Below are 14,137 nucleotides of genomic sequence, written 5' to 3'. Positions count from 1 at the left end.
TTGATTATTTCTGGGGAACTGACTTCTTCAGAAAATATTAAACGAGGCAGAAAGCATCAAAAGAAGATGGAAGGAATACACAGAGTTACTACCACCAAAAAGAATTGGTCCATGTTCAACCATTTCAGGAGGTAGCATAAGATTAGGAACTGATGGTACTAAAAGAAGAGGTCCAAGCTGCCTGAAGGCACTGGCGGAAAAACCAGGCTCCAGGAATTGACGGAATACCAACTGAGATGTTTCAACAAATGGATGCAGCCCTGGAAGTGCTCACTTGTCTATGCCAAGAAATTTGGAAGACAGCTACCTGAACAACTGACTGGAAGAGATCCATCCATATTTATGCCTACTCCCAAGAAAGGTGATCCAAGTGAAAGAGAGAATTACCGAATAATATCATTAATGTCACACACAAGTAAAATTTTGCCGAATATCATTCAAAAGCAGCTGCAGTAGTATATCAACAGGGAACTGCGAGAAACTCAAGCCGGATTCAGAAGAGGACGTGGAACCAGAGACATCACTGCTGATGTCAGATGGATCCTAGCTGAAAGCAGAGAATAGCAGAAAAATGTTTATCTGTGTTTTATTGACTATGCAAAGGCATTCAACTGTGTGGATCATAACAAATTATGGATAACATCGCAAAGAACAGGAATTCCAGAACACTTCATTGTGCTCATGAGGAATCTGTACATAGATCAAGAGGCAGTCATTTGAACAGAACAACGGGATACTCCGTGACTTAAAGTTAGGAAAGGTGTGTGTCAGGGTTGTATCCTTTCACCATACTTATCCAATTTGTATGCTGAGCAAATAATCCGAGAAGCTGGACTATATGAAGAAGAAAGGGGCATCAGGATTGGTGGAAGACTCACTAACAAGCTGCGTTATGCAGATGACACAATCTTGCTTGCTGAAAGTGAAGAGGACTTGAAGTACTACTGATGAAGATCAAAGACTACAGCCTTCAGTATGGATTGTACCTCAACATAAAGAAAACAAAAATCCTCACAACTGAACCAATAAGCAACCTCATGATAAATGGGAAAATAATGAAGTTGTCAAGGCGTTCATTATACTTGGATCCACAATCAACACCCACGGAAGCAGCAGTCAAGAAATCAAATGACGCATTGCATTGGGCAAATCTGCTGCAAAAGATCTCTTTAAAGTTTTAAAAAGCAAAAACGTTGCTTTGAAGACTAAGGTGCAACTGACCCAAGCAATGGTGTTTTCAATTGCCTCATGTGCATGTGAAAGCTGATGATGAATAAGGAAGACCGAAGGAGAATTGATGCCTTTGAATTGTGGTGCTGGGGAAGAATATTGAATACACCATGGACTGCCAAAAGAACAAACAAATTTGTCTTGGAAGAAGTACAACCAGAATGCTCCTTAGAAGCGTGGATGGCGAGACTTCATCTCACATACTTTAGACATGTTATGAGGAGGGATCAGTCCCTGGAGAAGGACATCATGCTTGGTAAAGTAGAGGGTCAGTAAAAAAGAGGAAGACCCTCAATGAGATGGATTGACACAGTGGCTGCAACAATGGGCTCAAGCATAACAATGATTGTGAGGATGGCACAGGACCGGGCAGTGTTTCGTTCTGTTGTACACAGGGTCGCTATGAGGCAGAACTGACTCAATGGCACCTAAGAACAACAACTTCTCCACTGGCTCCTTTCACCTTCATGAGTACTGGGTAGACAGAGGACTGGTAAAGTAAAACACAATGGAAGTCACAGGGCTCAAATCAGTCTGTGTCACAGTGGCCTCATCTAAGTTGGGCTGGTTCAGTTCTACCACCAATAAAGAGTAAGCCATGCCTGAAGAACTTAGATCCCTTTTTAGCATGGTAAACTGTGTAGGAGAGGCTTGTTACATCTGCTTTGTTCTCTATTTCTATGGTACCCATCACCATAGTAACAAGGCACACAGAAGAAAAAGGCTAGAAACACTCAAAAAGGTTGAGGCGTGGGTAAGACATGAAGGAAAGGGCTAGAATTTCTTCTATCTAAGTTGTCAGTGCATTAAGGGGCAATTATAAATAAAAAAGTAGAATTTCTTTGCCTTCAAGAGAGTAATAGAAAGCAGCCTAAAATTCAATAAATATCAATGTCTATTGGAGGTAGAGTTGCTAGGCTTATGAGATTTTAAAGCCAGGTATATTTCATTAGATCATCTTGAAGATACAAATTGAAACCTTAAACAGTATCTAATTCTGGAAGTTATGTACTCATTCCACAGGGTGAGTGATTACTTAAAATTTTTGGTTATCTTACAGCACTAAAAGTTGAGACATCTGTTAAGGAAGCATGGCTGGAAAGATAAGTTGATAACAATGAATATTTTCCTGAAAGTGACAAGTTTATCTTCTAAGTACTGTTCTGTCTGAATGTCCCAAGAGGAAATCAGTGGGTGGGGCAGCGTTGTAGAAGGAGAAGAACTATTGTTTCACCCTAGGGAGTCACTGTCCCTGTTGAAACTGGGGCAAACAAAACCCTTCCCATCCCAACCCTCTCTGCCTGTGCTTAGGGACCTTCAAAGGCATTGTCAGTTCCTATTCATTCTTTCAATATTCTTCACCAACACCATAATTCAAAGGCATCAATTCTTCTTCGGTGTTTCTTATTCATTGTTTAGCTTTCACAAGCATATGAGGTGAATGAAAATGCCATGGCTTGAGTCAGGCACTCCTTAGTCCTCGAGGTGACATCTTTGCTTCTTAACACATTTAAAGAGATCTTTTGCAGCAGATTTGCCCAGTGCAATTCATCATTTGATTTCCTGACTGCTGCTTCTATGGGGACTGATTACAGATCTAAGTAAAATGAAATCCTTGACAACTTCAATATTTTCTCCGTTTATCATGAGTCCCTGGAGAAGGACATCATGCTTGGTAGAGGGTCAGTGAAAAAGGGGAGGACCTTCAATGAGATGGATTGACACAGTGGTTGCAACAATGGGCTCAAGCATAACAATGACTGTGAGAATGGCGCATGACTGGGCATTTGTTTCGGTCTGTTGTACACAGGGTCGCTATGAGTTGGAAGCAACTTGATGGCACCTAACAACAACATCGATTCTTTAAAACAATGACTAGCTAAAGTCTATTTCCAAGAGACATCTTCCTATTCCAAGGTCTCCATTTCTTTCTTTTTCCTCCCCTGCTGCCAGTCAGTATTCTTGGTCATATTTTTCAAGGATATTTGGAATCCTTGGGACGTTACTTAAGTTATGCTACCGGTCAGGAAATGGAACAGGAGCCACACCAGCCCCATAAATTATGTGAGGGAGTTTTGCTCCATGTAAATAATAGTGGCACATATACAAAGAAAGCAGGAGACACGATATGGACTACAATTGTTCTTGTTTCTAGCTTTCAAAGGTCAAAGTCACTGACCATAGCCTTTAGAGAATTTAACACTGGTAACTTACAGATCTTTATGGAAAAAAAGCAATGGACAACTCTGGGAATCATCAGTCCTTGATCCAGCCACTAACTAGTTGTGACGCTGTGGGCAATTTTTACTTTACTCTCAACTTTGGTGACTTATTAGCAAACACAAAAAAAGGATTGAACTTGAACAAGAGTATGAATGGAGTGTGGGGGAGGGTTGAGAAACTGTTTTAATTCTCCTGGAATCCAGATTTCTGGGTCCATGGAGTTGGGATGACCCACCCAGGCCATCTGCCCTTAGGCGTCCTTTTGAAGCTTAAGCCTTTGAAGAACTGTTTTCCTAAACAAACAAACAAACAAAAAACAAACCCACTGCCTTTGAGTCAATTCCGACTCATAGTGACCAAGTCAAACAATAGCCTAGTACACAGCTTAGAGATGGTTGTGCCTTAGGCACTGGGCTCTGTTGGAGAATTACAATGACTTTCAGGAGACTACACTGACCAGACCCACCTATATAACCTGTTTTCACTATCCCCTCTTCCTGATACCTTTGGGTTGACAATGCCTAATTCGAATCATATCTACTCACAATAAATACATTCTGTTACTCTAATTTTTGGTGTTTCTGTGCAAACATTTAGGTTTTTGACAGGATCTAAGGATGATTTCAAGGCATGTTAAAATTTTATGCATGTATTCTGGGAGAAACTCTCAAAGATATCTATAATAAGAAAAAAAGTTAAAAATCAAGATACTCTCTAAGGTCTCTTCTATGCAACTCTAACATGATTGGAATCAACTACCCAAATAAACTCAAGGCCTTGAACTTAGACTCAGGTGAGTATAATATTCAGGTCTTCACAAAAGTCCCCAGCCCAGGGAGGCCTTTTAACCACGCTATCGAAGCCCCTGCATCAACCATTCTGTAGCCCTTTGCCATGTTTTACTTTTTTCATAGCACTTATAATGTGACATTATATCTTGCATTCATTTATTGTCTGTCTTCCCTCCTCTAGATGTATGCCCCATGAGGGTCTTTGTTTTGTTTAATGCTGGATTTATTCTCAGTGCCTGGCGTAATGCCTGGCACATATTTAGCGCTTGAAAAGAAAAATCTGTTGAATGAATTATTTTTCTTAAATCTATAGAATGAAGCACATCAGAACAAAAACTCAAATACATTATTTTTCTGTTTTAAAAACCAGGGGTCCTGCTATGAGCCAGGCACTCTATTAAGCAACTTACAAGCAATTTATGGTAAGTTTTCCAATTCTTAGGGCCTTTTATAAAATAATACATCCCTGACAAGAAGCCAGGCATTTATTATAGAAAAAGTCACTTTATCAGGATTTGAGTGCTAGATCTGCCACTACCTTGTGGGGTTTGCTTAGTCAAACCACTTGTCCCCTTAAGAACTCAGTTTCCACATTTGTATCCATCGATGGAACAAGAATTATCCCCACTGTAAAGAAAATAAATGTGGATACAAAAGTACTTCAGTATGTTAGAAGTGACGTACAAATGTTTAAATAAGTGATATGGTGGGATTCCTGGAGACTGTGTCAGGAGAGATTTGCTGTAAGCTGCTGGAAGAATTCAAGAGATCAGGGAATAGCTGTACAATGTCTTGTCACACAGGGTCACATCACAGGAACAGGGAGAGCCCCACAAAAGGCTTAGAAACCAGTCACCAACTGACCCAACTGTCAGTCAAAAGTCTGGTGCCCTTTATCCAATACTCTTTTTGTATCTAGTCTAACAAGGGGTACAAAAAAACTATATATAATTTCTGAACATTCTAGAAAAGTTTGTTTGTATGTTTTTAAAATACATGATTGTGGGGATTAAAACCACTTTGGTTTCAAATCAGTTTCCACTAGGTGTATTTAAAAGAGTGATGAGCTCTAACTATACTCTTTTTCTATAAAATGTCCCTGTCTACCAAAAGGCAATGCTTAAACTGGCCTACAGAGGCCTTTGCCCTCATACTTGATAGTTAATTTTCCTTTAGCACCCAAACACCAGCAATCTTCAAATGGAGACATACAGTTTGAGGGTCTTTTTTTTAACGGAGGAAGGGTATAGTTGACTATTTCCAGGTGGTCAACTAACCCTTACCTTAAAAGCATATGGTGCAAATGGTTAATATGCTCAGCTGCTAATCAAAAAAGTTGGGGGTTTGAATCCACCCACAGGCATCTCGTAAGAAAGCCCTGGTGATCTACTTCCAAAAATTCAGCCACTGAAATCCCTATAGAGCCCTGCTCTACTCTGACACACGAGGTCACCATGAACCAGAAACAACTCCTCAGGAACTGATTCTAACATCCTGCTGGTTCTTTCCAGTTATTTCCCCTCCTCGTTTTTCACAATCATCCTTCCCCCACATTACCAAAGAAAGGCAAACATTCCACTTCTCAGGAGTCTGCTTATGAAGGGCACTGCCTTGGGATATGAAAATCTCCAGAGCTCCAAACAGAGGTCCACTTTGAAATACCTACAGGTTATAGATGTTGAGAAAGTGAATGACTTTCATGACTGAGAAACAAATCCTTTTGGGAATCAGGTGAAAGTTTCCATTTTTTGCTTTGAACACTGCAGGAGGACTTTGTCAGGCAATAGAAACTAAAAATCATTTTTGTGATCAATCATCAGGTAATTTTTGGTATATAACGCAGGAGTTTAAAAAACAGAGTAGAATTATGCTCTCTTCATTCCCATCTACTATGTAGCAAGATTTCTTAAACTCTTACAGTTAAAAAGGAGCACTAGCTTTAGGCCCTTGTTTGTACTAAGTAGGCAGCATGGGAATTATTTTCCCCAATTTATGCTTAAGGGGGTAAAATCATTTGTCCAATACCACACGCAGCAGTTTTGGGAAGCACACTACATGTCAGGCTTAAGAGCAGGTAAACAAGGGAGAAGAGCTCCTTGCTTCCACAGAACTTACATTCTGGTAGGGGTCAGGGGAAGAGAACAAAGCAAGCAAATAAAACAAGGTACCGTGAAAGAGTATGATGGGGACAGGTATAGGGGATATAGGGTACGTTAGCTAAGGTAGTCAGAGAAGGTTATCTCTGAGAAGGTCACATTTGAGCTGACTCTTCAGTGATGAGAAGTAGTCAGGGAAATTCATCAGGGAAGGGCATTCCAGGCAGTTGTTCTTATTAGGTGCCATCGAGTCAGTTCAGACTCATAGCGACCCTACATACAACAGAATGAAACACTGCCCAGTCCTGGGCCATCCTCATGATCGTTGGTATGCTTGAGCCCATTGTTGCAGCTACTGTGTCCATCTCGTTGAGGGTCTTCCTCTTTTTCGCTGGCCTTCTACCTCGCCAAGCATGTCGTCCTTCTCCAGGGACTGAGCCCTCCTGATAACATGTCCAAAGTATGTGAGATGACTCACTTCAAAGGAGGATTCTGGTTGTACTTCTTCCAAGACAGATTTGTTCGTTCTTTTGGCAGTCCATATATTCAATATTCTTCTCCAACACCATAATTCAAATGCATCAATTCTTCTTCAGTCTTCCTTATTCACTGCCCAGCTTTTGCATGCATGTGAGGCGATTGAAAACATCATAGCTTAGGTCAGGTGCACCTTAGTTCTCAAAGTGACATCTTTGCTTTTTAACACTTTAAAGAGGTCTTTTATAGCAGATTTGCCCAATGCAATCATACCTGTACTACCTACTTCTTAGAACAAGGGAAGGCCTAAAGCTAGTGCTCCTTTTTAAGTGTAAGTGCTTAAGAAATCTTGCTACATAGAAGGTGGGAATGAAGGGAGCATAATCCTACTCTATTTTTTAATTCCAGGCAGAGAGAACAGCAATGAAGTCCCTGAGTAGGGTACCAGATTAGTGTGTCACTGAGGGAGGAATTCCAAATACTGGGGCAAGTGGGAAGCCAGGGGAAGTCCAAGTTACAAGGGTAATTTGGTGGGGTAAAAATGAAAAACTTCTGGCCCCTCAGGGCGGGCCTGGTGTAGCACAAACTCTCAGGGTAGCCTGCGAACCTGACCACCATGCATAACATGTGCCTCTGAGAAACTGCATTATGACTCACAACGCTTTTGGAAGACAAGTCATTGCTCAGTTGAGGACTGCCTATTTTGGCATTGAAACAGAGCCAGGAACCAACTCATTTAGTTTTGCCTAGAGAGATGAGCTTTAAAAATTTTTAGATGAATAGAATTCATCTGAAATTTATCCACTCAGAGCAAGAAACAACCTGCAGTCCAATGGCTGATAGATCTGTCCCCAGAGGCTCAGTCATGCCATATCATGCTACATGGGAGCAGAGTCTCCCCAGTCTCCATCAAGGCTTTTATAAGATTAAGACAGAACAAATTTCCTGACAGGCTCCCCCATTAGCTCAGCTGGACAGGGCAAGGAGAAATGATACCCTAATGTGCCAAGCTGGTTTCTGGTTTAAGCAAACTTGAAACCCTGGCAGGGACTGGATGTTGCAGCTGCCCACTGGATGCCCTGTGGGCCTCACAGGCACTGTAAGATAGGCCATCTCAGGCACAGGAGTCCAGCCAGCCCTCCAGAACACACTGCCCAGGTCTCCCATTGTCGTCACTTTCCACTGCTGCTTTATGGGATGTGGATTCTTCTGTCAGAGTCTCTGGGAAGTACAAATGGTTAATGTGTTTGGCTGCTAACCAAAAGATTGGAAGTTCGAGTCCACCCAGAGGCATCTTGGAAGAAAGGTCTGGTGATCTACTTCTGAAAAATCATCCATTAAAACCCAATGGGGCACAGTTCTATTCTGACACATGTGGGGTCACCATGAGTTGGGATCAACTTGATGGCAATGGGTACTGGTATTCTTCTCACAAGGGTCTTTCATTTGGCCCCCATTCAGCCAAATGGCCTCAAATTCCACCTCGTTAAGAGTGATGCAGATCAACCTTCTGATCCTCTCTGAAAAGAATCCCACTTTATGACCAACTTTCTCAGACTAATCTGCTTTGGATATCAAAAAAAGTATCTGTATTTAAAAACTGCCGGTATAGCATAAATAAACTGTAAAAGAATTACATAAATTATTCCTGAATTATTTAGCCCCTTTCTGAGTATCACATTGAGAAGTTATATACTCACTGTAAAGACTGCTCCAAACATTATGAAATGCTCCTTTGGAAAGGTTTTGGAAGCCTGTGGTATACTCTAATATTTGCCTACATATCTGAGCTCATTTCAAACCATATTCCTCCTCCCTTTCTTTACTTCATCCACAATGCCTTACCTTTTGTTCTGAAATCACCACGTACTCTCCCACCACAGGACCTTTGTACACGTTTTCACAGCACCCACGCATCGCCTTCCTAACAACTTTCACAGTTGCAATTTCACATTTGTTGCAGTGATTAATTCACTTGCCTCCCCCAATAACCTGAGACCTCTGTGAGGGCAGGGACCATAAACATTTTTGTTTACCATTGCACCCCTAGGACCTAGCACAGTATCTGGCACAGAGTAGGTACTTAGTAAACAGTTGCTGAAATATATACTCTATACTATAATATGTACTCAATGATGGAAATGTTTCTTGCAGCTTCTGAGAGTAGATTAGTAAAATATCACTCAAATCAAGCCTGAGGAAGGTAAATCGTCAGGCCAACCTATTCTGTTTTGGATCAAAGAGGCAGGAAAGCTTTCTCTGCTATGTGGGTTATAAACTGATTTTGGAGATCAAAAAGTTTGACTAGCAACTTAACAACACTCATTTGGATATGTATGGTGATACCTAATTTTAAAACTTTTTAAAAATGAAATGAGTTCATTTTTTAAAAGAATGATCCAGATTAGGTCAAATTAAAAAGAAATGAAAAGCTATCACTACATCAGGTACAGTATTAATCACTTCATATAATTATTTCATTTAATCTTCATACCCAATTATAACCCACGCTTACAGATGAGGAAATTGAGACCGAGAGAGGCTGAGTTTGCATAGTGAGTAAGTGGCAGAGCCAGGACTCATATTCAGGCCTACTGAATTTGAAGAGCCATGTTTTTAATCTAAGCCATGTTTTTAAGCTAAGAAATAAATGTAGACATTGACCAATAATGTCTTGCTCCTTGCCACTCAAACCTCCCGTTTCCCTACCATGAAAACGTACAAGAACAGCTCTGGTACCACCAGTTCAGGCAAATGTCCAAGTGTTTAAGATAAGATTTCTAGAGACCAACGATGTGGCAGCAGGGAAACTAAACAATTCATGAAAAGGGAACAAGGAGGAATAGAAAATAACCTTTACCGAAGGTTTATTTTATGCCAGATACTGTATTAAATGCTTTACCATGCAATATTTCTTTAAATCTTAAGAACCCTGTGAGATAGGTTATATTACTCAAGAAAAAAGAAGTTTAGAATAACTGGTGTTTGGCTACCTCAATGTTCATTTCTACCTCTTCCTTCTTCCTCAGGATGGGAACCCTCTACTTTATAGATGGGCACAAAGCTGCCTGGAGCAAAGGCAATATTCCTCAGTCTCTGTTGCAGCTAGGTGAGGCCATGTCACTAAGTTCTGGCCAATGAGATTTAAGAAGAAGTACTGTATGACAGCTTCCAGGAAATTTCACTAAGAGACCATAGGCTCTTGCCTCCCCCTTACCCCAACTCTTTTTCTCTTTCTTCTTTCCTCTGTTCCTGCTACTTGAAACTTAGATGTGATGGATGAAGCTCCGTCTTGGACAATGAAGATAACAGCCTGACCTTATATATGGTGGAACGAAAAGGGGGAACCTCCTAGGTTTCAGAAGACTGTGGAACCACCATACCAGCCCTGGATTGTCTCTCTATGAACTTTCTTCATGTGAGGGAAAAACAAACATCATCTCGTTTAAACTACTGTTCTCTGGGGTCTCTGCAACTGGCAGCTAAATCTTAACTAATCCAGTAACTTATCCAAAGTGATGGCACAAGGTTCAAGCCCAGGCCCATTGGTTTGGAAAATCCATGCTTTTAAGTAAAAGCCTGAAGAACTTATGCTTATAATTTGCAATATATTTTGAAGGAAAAAAAAAAAAAAGTGTTGCAAATGCTGAAAAGGCATTTGCAGAGGAAAAGAAGGAAGTTTCAAATATGCTTTCAAATCTGCATACCCGAGTAAGAATCAAAAGGAATATGTTACTCAACAGTAAAGAATTTAGTCTCCATCAGAGAGGCCCAGAGGCAGATCTCAGTCACGTGCAGGGAGCCGGAAAGAGAATTAGAAGCTGTGCAGCTGAGAGCTTCTGTGAAAGATGCTGTTGGCTGAAGAGTAGACATTGCAGAATGGAGCCATGGAGAATGGCCACAGGACAAGACAGACAAGAAGGAAGAATTATAAGGGACTCTGAAATCAGAGAAGCAAGAGATGAAGTTCAAAGATGAACAGTTTGGAAGGGGACAAGCAGAATCATGTGACCCATATCAAAGACAATATAAAGGTCAAAAAAGCAAAAAGGAAAGGACAAGGCTGAAAGTCTGACAACTCGTTTTTATTCATTTCCTTCACATGGGTTCACTACCGCACTGGAGGAGTGAATTTAAACTGTGCTGAAATTGAATGGAATCCTAAGTGAAAGGAAGCCATAGAACAGGGAGTCTACTATTACCCGTTGCTCAATTTCTAAACAAATAATAGTGGTAAGAACTTAGGAGTGAGATTCAGTGATTGGAGTTAGGCCTAATTTTATTTAAGATTAATCTTAATGATGCAAAAGAAGAAAGATAGGTTATTATGGCTGCCATAGGGCATTATTTTAAACCCCAGAGAAAACAAAGTCATATTAAAGGCACGTAGGAAGGTTCAGAAAATAAAGACGGGAAATAAAATGACAGCAGGCAATAGCAATAAAAGAAAAGGCAACAATATGACAGCAGACATGACACAAATTAAAATGTATTTTACAATTGCTTAAATAAATTCTGCACTATACATGAGCCTCCCAAGTTCCATTTGGGAGGTCACAGGCCTACATTTTTTGCCAGAGCTTCCAATAACCTGTGAGTCAAGACAGCACTGAGGGGCGTTCTATATAAAAGGCAATGAAAACCATTCCACCAAGTCTGGGGTGACACGACTGAGTTAGAATGCATTAGTTCCTGATAGTACCAGTGTATGCTGGAAGGATGTTGGAAAAGAGAAACAAAATTTGGGAAATCAACTTGCGAGGCATTAAATAGAATTTGTGGATTGGATTAAGCAGGCTATTTCTGTATGGAAAGTATAAAACCCAAAAGGTAAGATAAAAATACTCAGATATCATTAAAAGGATTGAAAATTAAAAAAACAACTTGAGTCTAAACAAAAACAAAATTTAGGTTAAAGCAAAAATCTTCTAAATATTAGAATACCTCCCTCAACTTCAGAAACAAAACAAAACAAAAATGGTTAAATTTTAGGTCACTGCCAATCTCACAGGTCACAAGCAGGGGAAGCATTCTAGGAAAACCACCACATAGATTAATATAAGAAAACTTAGAGGATGATCTTCTCCACATTTTATTGATTGGGGCAGTTTTCACTTTAACTCATGTTGGCAATTTCATTCTGAGAACCCTAAAGCTAGAACCAGCAAAGGGGAAGGTGGGAGAGGCAAGAAGGTATCTTTCCTTTTTTTGAATTTTATTGTGCTTTAGGGGAAAGTTTACAGCACAAATTAGTTTTTCATCCAAAAACTGATATACAAATTGTTTTGTGACATTGGTTGCAATCCTCACAATGTATCAGCATTTTCCCCCTTTCCACCCCAGGTTCCCCATTTCCATTCATCCAGTTTTCCTGTCCCTTCCAGACTTCTCATCTTTGCTTTTGGGCAGGAGCTGCCCATTTGGTCTCGTATACTTGGTTGAACTAAGAAGCATGTTCCTCAAGTGTGTTATTGTTTGTTTTATAGGCCTGTCTAATCTTTGGCTGAAAAGTGAACTACGGGAGTAGCTTTAGTTCTGAGTTAGAAGGTGTCCGGGGGGCCACAGTCTTGGGGGTCCTCTAGTCTCTGTCAGACCAGTAAGTCTGGTCTTTTTTGTGAATATGAATTTTGTTTTACATTCTTCTCTCGCTCTGTCCAGGACCTCTATTGTGATCCCTGCCAGAAGAAAGTATCTTAAAAAAGCAAATCTTAACTAGTCAAAATCGCTTAAAATGCAAAAAATATTCATGTTAGCCTGGACATGTCAGAGCACCTTTCCAATTGCAGAAAAACAAAAAATAGTAAACTTAATTCTAACAAGTAGAATTTTTTTCTATAATAAAAACTTTTTTTTTTCAGATTGTAGGTATACGAAAAATGCCATGACTCAACTGTACACTCGGTGACAACTTTGCCCCCTTCACTACCTGAACTAAGAGCTCTCTTTTTAGCTGAGAGAAATGTCAGACGTGTTAGGGCTAATATCCTTAAATCACACAGGCCCAATTATCTAGAGGATTAACTGTCATTTTATATTCTCTTCAAGAGTGGAACTGCTGACTAGGAAGCCAGGGGCAAAGGAAAATCACCTCAGCACCAACAACCCAAAGGGCATTCTGGGTTCTCAGGAGGTGTAACCTGAACACATCAAGGGTATTGGAATTGTTGAAATAACTATACTGCAGTTTGACTTTTGCGTACTTCAATCCTACCCTTAGGTTTAGGAGATGCAACAATTTGATAAAGATGCACACCATTTCATCTCCCCTTAGAAAGCACTGAACAAAGTGCCTATTTTTATAATTTAATATATATTTATATATTATATTTATAATTTAAAATTTCATACTGATCTTTTTTACAGAGTAGTTTTTTGAGTTTTTTAGGTAAGGTGACATTCATTTAAAGAAGTTAACGCATAGTTTTTTGTTTTTTAAATTTAGGTTTGTCCCTTTTGCCGGGGGTGGGGGTGGGGGTGGCTGGAGGATAATCTTTTTCTTTCTGACCACAAAGAAAAGTCTTCCACGAATGTCATCTGACTAAAGGCAACCTATGGACTTTGGGAAGTCAGTTGAGGACACAGTGAAAGAGCCAACACCGAGCCCCTCCCTTCTGACCTCTCAGCACCTGCTCCACGGCAGCCCCGGAGGAGTAAACTCTTGAGCTTCTCTCTTTAAATGGGTAACGGTTGCCTTCTTCTCCCTTAAACAACCTCGAACACCTCCATCAAAATGTAGGCAAACAACGAGTAACCAAGGAGCAAACGATATTTGCCAGCAAACAGCTCCAGGGCAGGGAAAAACAGAAACGACCAAACGCGGACGTCCTGGCGAGTGGGGGGTTCTGCACACCTGGGAAGGGCGAACCTCTAGCATGGGAAACCAGAAAATCTTTCCCCGCACCAGCCCCAGAACTCACATTCAGGTGCTGTGCCTCGACTGCTGGAGTAAAGAGGGGAATGCCTCGTCGCGACCACCCACTCCTCTTGCCCCAAATGATCCCAGCACCCAGAAGAGGTCCTCTCAGGGGTACCACCCCCTCTCTCCCGGAGGCGTGAGGGCAGCGAAGCCGTGGCTTCTCTCTCCGGTCCGGCACCTGCCCCCAGGCGAGGTGTGGACAGGTAGCCGCACCTGCTCGGTCAACCTCACCTGCTGCGTCCCCTTACCCGGTCCTTCTCCTCCACCACTTCGGTCGGCTTGGCTCCTCCTCCGTGAACTGGGGGCGTCGCGTTCCGACCTACCTGCACGACTCCAGTCCGGGGTGCCGGCGCTGCCGACGGCGTGAGCCCCACGGCGTGAGCCCCACGCCGCTCGGGCGCGCC

At 41.3% G+C, this 14,137-nt stretch overlaps 1 protein-coding gene across 3 annotated transcripts in view; it reads right to left on the bottom strand.

Moving 5' to 3' along the window:
• LRRC8B (leucine rich repeat containing 8 VRAC subunit B) overlaps positions 1 to 14,120 on the bottom strand; it is an 83,237-nt gene extending 69,117 nt beyond the window's left edge. The window contains exon 1 of one of the 3 annotated variants that reach the window (XM_004378719.2): positions 13,982 to 14,120. The gene's annotated coding sequence lies outside the window, so the exon portion shown is untranslated. Of the gene's footprint in view, positions 1 to 13,964 lie in introns of all 3 variants that reach the window. The other 2 variants (XM_023733388.1, XM_023733389.1) reach the window with 2 other exon arrangements.
• Positions 14,121 to 14,137: the final 17 nt, after the last annotated feature.

The sequence above is a fragment of the Trichechus manatus genome, unplaced genomic scaffold (assembly GCF_000243295.1).
Source record: "Trichechus manatus latirostris isolate Lorelei unplaced genomic scaffold, TriManLat1.0 scaffold00058, whole genome shotgun sequence".
NCBI classification, from domain to species: domain Eukaryota; kingdom Metazoa; phylum Chordata; class Mammalia; order Sirenia; family Trichechidae; genus Trichechus; species Trichechus manatus.
The sequence above is the reverse complement of the archived record's forward strand: the minus strand, read 5'-3'. Positions and strand labels throughout refer to the sequence as shown.